We start from the raw sequence: 7,648 nt of genomic DNA on the forward strand, positions 1-7,648 counted from the left end.
GGGCAAAAGATGAAAAGATGATTAGGTATCATCACTTTCTTTTATCTTGCATCTACCCTGTCCCACCCCCAAATTCAAAGTTTTAATGCTATGTGCAAAATTTAGTCTTCTTTATAGTAGATACTGGAAGAAGTTATTATTCTGCTACAAACAGAAATACAAGATCCAATTGGTCAAAATCGCAGTGGCAGTATGTGAGCAATAACATTTTACACGTGATTAGTTCTTTCAACTTTACAAATGCCTTCATAGCCTTTATTTAATCTTCATTAAAACTCTGTGAAGCCACTGTTCTGATTTCATCTTACAAAAGGGGAAACTGAGACCTGATAAGGCTGAATGACTATAGTAGGTTCACAACTATTAAGTAATTGGGTCAGGCTTCCAAGCCAGGACCTAACTTCATGTGTATACCTTATCTGAGTAGTTAGCTGCTTCATTCACAGATATTAAAGTAGGATCTAAGCATGAACATCTTGTTGGACACTTCTGTCTTCCTCACCTCCATATTTAATTAATCACCGAGTCCTACCTGCTTTGACCTTCTTACTACTTCCCAAAATTGATGTCCTCTTCTCCACTCCCTTGCCACTCACCATCCCTCACTTGAATTGTAATAGCCTTCGAACCAGCTTTTCCCAGTGTATCTTTTGTCACTCAGGTGCATCTTTCTCACAACCAACAAAGTGTCTAAAATGTAGTTCTGACCACAGAATCTTACTATGGCTGCCCATAATCTAAATCTACTAAAAATAAACAACTGAAACAAGGTGCTGACATTCATAGTCCTCCAAGATCTCTGCCTGTCTCACCGACTTCATTTTCATTTGTCATTCCCTATCCCACTTGTACTCACAAAGTGCCCATCCCACCTGGAGTATCCTCTCTCCATTCGCTTTTGCTTGACTAATATCCAGTCCTTCTTTGAGGCTCAGCTCAGATGTCACCTGACCAGGATGCCTTTCATGCCCTCCCTCCACCAACTCAGGGGCTTTCCTCTGTCTTTTCCATAAGACCTTGTGACTATTTTTTATCATTTCATTTACCATCTACTTTTATAAATATTCGGTTTGTGTTTATCTCCTCCATTAGACTGTAAGCTCCCTGAGGGCAAGGGCAATGTCTTATTCATCTGTGTTTCTCCAACACTGGACACAATACCCAGCACAAACAACACATGCCTGTTGGGTAAATTGTATACATTAATTATGAAAAATACTTGCTGCTTTCAGAATCTTGCACAGAAATTGAGAAGATGATGTTGAAATGATGTGAAATGATGTGATGTTAAATTAATGTGGTGAATCAGCAGGTGACAAGAACATGAACTGTCAAAAGATGCTTTCAGAAACAGTCTAAAAAGGAGTATTGACAAAAACTCTAAATAAGGAGAGTGTATTATTAAGGTGGCAGTCGGGGGACATGTTATTTCAAAAGTACCGCAGAGCAGTGCCAACCAAACCACCCAATGCCCCAGACTCAGGAACCTCAGCAAAAGCACAATTTGTCCTAGGACATGACAGATTTGTTTTCGGATCATAAGTCAAACACCAGGACCAGGGCTGATGGAGACTTGGGTTCTTTTAAATGATGACTCATTAGGAATTCTTTTAATATATAAACCTATTTGTCATCCTTTGAGTCTTCTTTGCTATTTCTGGCTATTTTCCATCTTCCCCTTTTCCTTGTGGGCCTTCAAATACCTCTTCCTCCTCTGTTTTCCAATGTCTCCTTGCTTTCTGCCTCTTATGTTATTGCTTGCCACTGACATTAAAATTTCCTGGGAAATTCCACTGGCTAATGTACACCTCTAATTGTGGAAAGTACAGGGGTCACCTAAGTCCCTCTCCTAATGTGCTATGTTCTCCTGTTTGTTTCCACTGTTCCATCTCCCTGGAAGTCCTTCACCTGGCCAAACTGTATCCATCCTTCAAGGTCTGGCTCAAATGTCCAACATTAAACTTCCCCCAACCCTAAGACAGAGACAGAATGCCCTGCTCTTTTATCTGTACTCCAGAGATGAATTTGCTTAGACAGCTAGAATAGCTTTTGTAGCACTCCGTATTTTTACTTGTTTATGCAACTATCTCCCCTATTAGACTATGGCCCACTGAGGACAGGCACCAAATATCATCCATCTCTGTATCCCTTACCCTTATCAGTGCCTAGAAAACCGTAGACACTCAAAATATTTCTTGATTCCCAGGCAAATTGGCTGAAGAAGAATAGCTCCATCCTGCAGCTCCCAGTGAGACCAATGCAGGAAGTGGATGATTTCTGCATTTCCAACTGAGGTACCTGGCTCATCTCATTGGGACTGGTTAGACAGTGTGTGCAGCCCACGAGGGGCGGGCAGAAGCAGGGTAGGGCGTCGCCTCACCCGGGAAGTGCAAGGGGTCGGGGAACTCCCTCCCCTAGCCAAGGGAAGCCTTGAGGGACTGTGCCATGAGGGACGAAGCTATCCAACCCAGATACTACACTTTTCCCACTGTCTTCACAACGCACAGACCAGGAGATTCCCTCGGGTGCCTACACCACCAGGACCCTGAGTTTCAAGTACAAAGCTGGGTGACCATTGGGCAGACACTGACTTAGCTGCAGGAGTTTTTTTCATACCCCAGTGGCACCTGGAATGCCAGTGAGACAGAATCGTTCACTCCCCTGGAAAGGGGGCTGAAGCCAGGGAGCCAAGTGGTCTAGCTCAGCGGATCCCACCCCCATGGAGTCCAGCAAGCTAAGATTCACTGGCTTGAAATTCTCGCTGCTAGCCGAGCAGTCTGAAGTCAACCTGGGATGCTTGAGCTTGGGGGGTGTGGGGAGGCGTCTGCCATTACTGAGGCTTGAGTAGGAGGTTTTCCCCTCACAGTGTAAACAAAGCTACTGGGAAGTTCAAACTAGGCAGAGCCCACCGCAGTGCTGCAAAGTCACTCTAGCCAGACTGCCTCTCTAGAGTCCTCCTCTCTGGGCAGGGCACCTCTGAAAGAAAGACAGCAGTCCCAGTCAGGGCTTATAGATAAAACTCCCATCTCCCTGGGACAGAGCACCTGCGGGCGGCTGTGGGTGCAGCTTCAGCAGACTTAAATGTTCCTCCATGCTAGCTCTGAAGAGAGCAGCAAATCTCCAGGCACAGTGCTCGAGTTCTGCTAAGGGACAGACCACCTCCTCAAGTGGGTCCCTGACTCCCGTACCTCCTGACTGGGAGACACTTCCCAGCAGGGGTCAACAGACACCTCATACAGAAGAGCTCTGGCTGGCATCTGATAGGTGCCCCTCTGGGACGAAGCTTCCAGAGGAAGGAATAGGCAGCAATCTTTGCTGTTCTGCAGCCTCCACTGGTGATACCCAGGCAAATAGGGTCTGGAGTGGACTTCCAGCAAACTCCAGCAGACCTGCAGCAAAAGGGCTTGACGGTTAGAAGGAAAACTAACAAGGAATAGCATTAACATTAACAAAAAGAACGTCCACACAAAATCCCCATCTGATGGTCACCAACATCAAAGACCAAAGGTAGATAAATCCACAAAGGTAAGGAAAAACCAGTGCGAAAAGGCTGAAAATTCCAAAAATCAGAACATCTCTTCTCCTCCAATAGATCACAACTCCTCACCAGCAAGGGAACAAAACTGGATGGAGAATGAATTTGATGAATTGACAGCAGTAGACTTCAGAAGGTGGGTAATAACAAACTCCTCCAAACTAAAGGAACATTTCTAACCCAATGCCAGGAAACTAAGAACCTTGATAAAAGGTTACAGGAACTGCAAACTAGAATAACCAGTTTAGAGAAAACATAAGGAATTTACAGATTCAATGCTATTCTCATCAAGCTACCACTGACTTGGTAGAAGTAGAAAAAACTACTTTAAATTTCATATGGAACCAAAAAAAGAGCCTGTATAGGCAAGACAATCCTAAGCAAAAAGAACAAACCTGAAGGCATCATATTACCTGACTTCAAACTATACTACAAGGCTACAGTAACCAAAACAGCTTGGCACTGGTACCAAAACAGATATATAGACCAATGGAACAGAACAGAGGCCTCAGAAATAACACCACACATCTACAACCACCTGATCCTTAACAAACCTGACAAAAGCAAGCAATGGGGAAAGGATTCCCTATTTAATAAATGGTGTCAGGAAAACTGACTAGCCATATGCAAAAAACTGAAACTGGACCCCTTCCTCACACCTTATACAAAAATTAACTCAAGACGGATTAAATATTTAAATGTAAGACCTAAAACCATAAAAACTGTAGAAGAAAATCTAGGCAATATCGTTCAGCACATAGGCATGGGCAAAGACTTCATGACTGAAACACCAAAAGCAATGGCAACAAAAGCCAAAATTGATAAACGGGATCTAATTAAACTAGAGAGCTTCTGCACAGCAAAAGAAACTACCATCAGAGTGAACAGGTAACCTACAGAATGGGAGAAAAATTTTGCAATCTATCCACCTTTCAAAGGGCTAATATCCAGAATCTACAGGGAACTTAAACAAATGTACAAGAAAAAAACAAACAACCCCATCAAAGAGCAGGTGAAAGATATGAATAGACACTTAGAAGACATTTATGCAGCCGACAAACCTATGAAAAAAAGCTCATTATCACTGGTCATTAGAGAAATGCAAATCAAAACCACAATGAGATACCATCTCATGCCAGTTAGAATGGTGATCATTAAAAAGTCAGGAAACAACAGATGCTGGAGAGAATGTGGAGAAATAGGAAAGTTTTTACAGCTTTGGTGGCAGTGTAAATTAGCTCAAACATTGTGGAAAACAGTGTGGCAATTCATCAAGGATCTAGAACTAGAAATACCATTTGACCCAGCAATCCCATTACTGGGTATATACACAAAGTATTATAAATCATTCTACTCTAAAGACACATGAACACATATGTTTATTGCAGCACTATTCACAATAGCAAAGACTTGGAACCAATCCAAATGCCCATTAATGATAGACTGGATAAAGAAAATGTGGCACACATATACCATGGAATACTATGCAGCCATAAAAAAGAATGAGTTCATGTCCTTTGCAGGGACATGGATGAAGCTGGAAACCATCATTCTCAGCAAACTAACACAGGAACAGAAAAACCAAACGCCGCATGTTCTGACTCATAAGTGGGAGTTGAACAGTGAGAACATATGGGCACGGGCAGGGGAGCATCATGCACTGGGGCCTGCCAGGGGGTGGGAGGCAAGGGGAGGGATAGCATTAGGAGAAATAGCCAATGTAGGTGACGGGTTAATGGGTGCAGCAAACCACCATGGCACATATATTCCTATGTAACAAACCTGCATGTTCTGCATATGTATCCCAGAACTTAAATACACTTTTAAAAAAATTCTTGAACTATCTTGCTGTATTTGCTCACTAAGGTTTCAAGTTCACTCCTAAAGTTAGCAAGATTGACTCTAATCAAAGTTAAGTAGCATATAAGGAGAAATTTAAAGATTGGAAAATATGAGTATTAGGTATTCAATTACTTAACAAATATGTATTGGTGTTCTACTATGAAGCCCACTGTTCTCAAGGCTGAGGATACTGTGAGAAAAAAAGACCACTGGGTCTTACATTCTCAGAGTAACAGAGAAACTATGATTAATCCAATAATTATACAATTAACTATGATGCAATTTTCATAAGCATATCAAAAGATAACTAGAGGATGCCATAAGAACATCTAAACTGATGATCTAAACTGAGGGACGTTAAGGAAGGCTTTCTCAGTGAGTGAGTGATATGCAGACTAAAAGTAGAAGTATGGGGAGACAAAAAGAAGCCACATATTTGAAGTACATGGCACCTTAGAGAAACTATACAAGGGCCTACTAGAGACTTCTTATTGCCCCTCCAGATGCATTTGCCACACACTTACAACCTGTTTTGTGGCCTGTATGAACTATATCGATGGGCTTCCCTGCCCTCTAGCATCTGGTTAGATTCTGTCAACAAGAGACCCTGGCAAGAGAGCAGAGAGTAGGAGGAGAATGAAATCAAAGTATTTATTTTCCCAGCTTCCGCCCTGACAGGTGGCTATGATTGGCTTCACTCCTCTACCTATGGCTATGGCTTCTGTTAGGTGATCCTCTCTGTGGAGCTGCTCCACGGGCTCTGCAATGGCTCCCTCCACTTTTCCTACAGACTAAGAGGTGGTAACAGCTCCCTGAGTTCTTGCCCACTGGGGACTACACCACCTCTTGTTAGTTTTCTCAGATCCTGTCCACACTGTTGTAATTACCCATTTTGACTATGCTATCTTCCTGCTAGAATGCTGACTGATACAAGGGCAAATAAGAAGCTAGATCATTCAGAAGGTTTTAAACTATCTTAAGGGCTTTAGATTTTGCCCTGAGTGCCATAGGAAACCATTGAAGGGGTTAAGCAGATGAGATAGGTGATCAAGTTTGCGTTTTTTAAATGTGCACTCTTTGGCTCATGTCTACACTAAAAGCCCAGACGTCACCATTGCACAATATATCTGTGTAACGCAATTGCCCTTGTATCCCCTAAATCCATAAAAATTTTAAAATGAAAAAAAAAATCACTCTAACAGCTTCTGTGTAGAAAACAGATGGAAGAGATGCAAGAGGAGAAAGAGGGAGGAGTCTGGTTATGAGGCAATTAGAGTCATAAAGTTGGCAAATGATGAGCCACAATGGGAAAACCTGAGGCTGGCTACAGAGGTGGGACACAGAACTAGGAAGGACAAGAGAGCAACAGAAGCCCAGCGAGATCTTGAACATCATGCACGTAAGACCACCTGGTTCTCTCCACTCTCTTCATTGTCTTATGGAGTTTATATTGCCCAGCTGCAGTGACCTCCTCACCAATAGCAGTGACCGCCTCACCAATCACAGTGCACCTTGTGCCTGGGGTACACTATCTATCTGGAATGTTCTTCCTCTCACCCAAATCCTACCCATCCTCCAAGACTAGCTCAAAAGATAATAAGTAACCATAGCTAACAATTTTTGACAACTTACTATTTTCCAGATATTATGTTAGCATTAGCTCATATAATCAGCCTACCTATGAAGGAGGTACTGTCACTCACTCCATTTTACAGATGAGGAATTGGGCTCAGAGCTGTTAAGTGCTCATAATCACATCACACTGGGCTTGACCCCAGGCCTGGATACCTTCAAAACCCTGTGTTTGATCCTGACCTAACACTGCCCCTGAAATAGCAATAGTTAACTTTATTGATGACTTACTAAATGACAGGCATTGTACTAAGCACTCCCTCAAACTGTTTTATTTGATGCTGGTAACAACCCAATGAGATAAGAATCAATTTAAATATCATCTTCAGAGTATGAAACTAAAGCAGAGAAAGTTAGAAACTTGCTCAAATGCCACCTCCTCAACAAAGTTTTGCCAGATTCCTCGTACTCTTGAACACGATTCCTCCCTCCTCTGAAGTCTGAGGCACTGCAATGCATCTCCAATAGCATCACCACTCTCTGCTTCATATCCTTGCTGCTTGGCCTGTATCATATTTTTGTTAAAGGGCAATCTAGGTCTGACTCACTACCCCAAAGCACCTGTCCGTAGTTTCCCAAAGGCCATTCCCTACAATTACTTGCTTCAAGTAAGCATTTGCAGTATATTAATGAATGAAC

Source organism: Macaca mulatta, chromosome 9 (genome assembly GCF_049350105.2).
Source record: "Macaca mulatta isolate MMU2019108-1 chromosome 9, T2T-MMU8v2.0, whole genome shotgun sequence".
NCBI lineage: Eukaryota > Metazoa > Chordata > Mammalia > Primates > Cercopithecidae > Macaca > Macaca mulatta.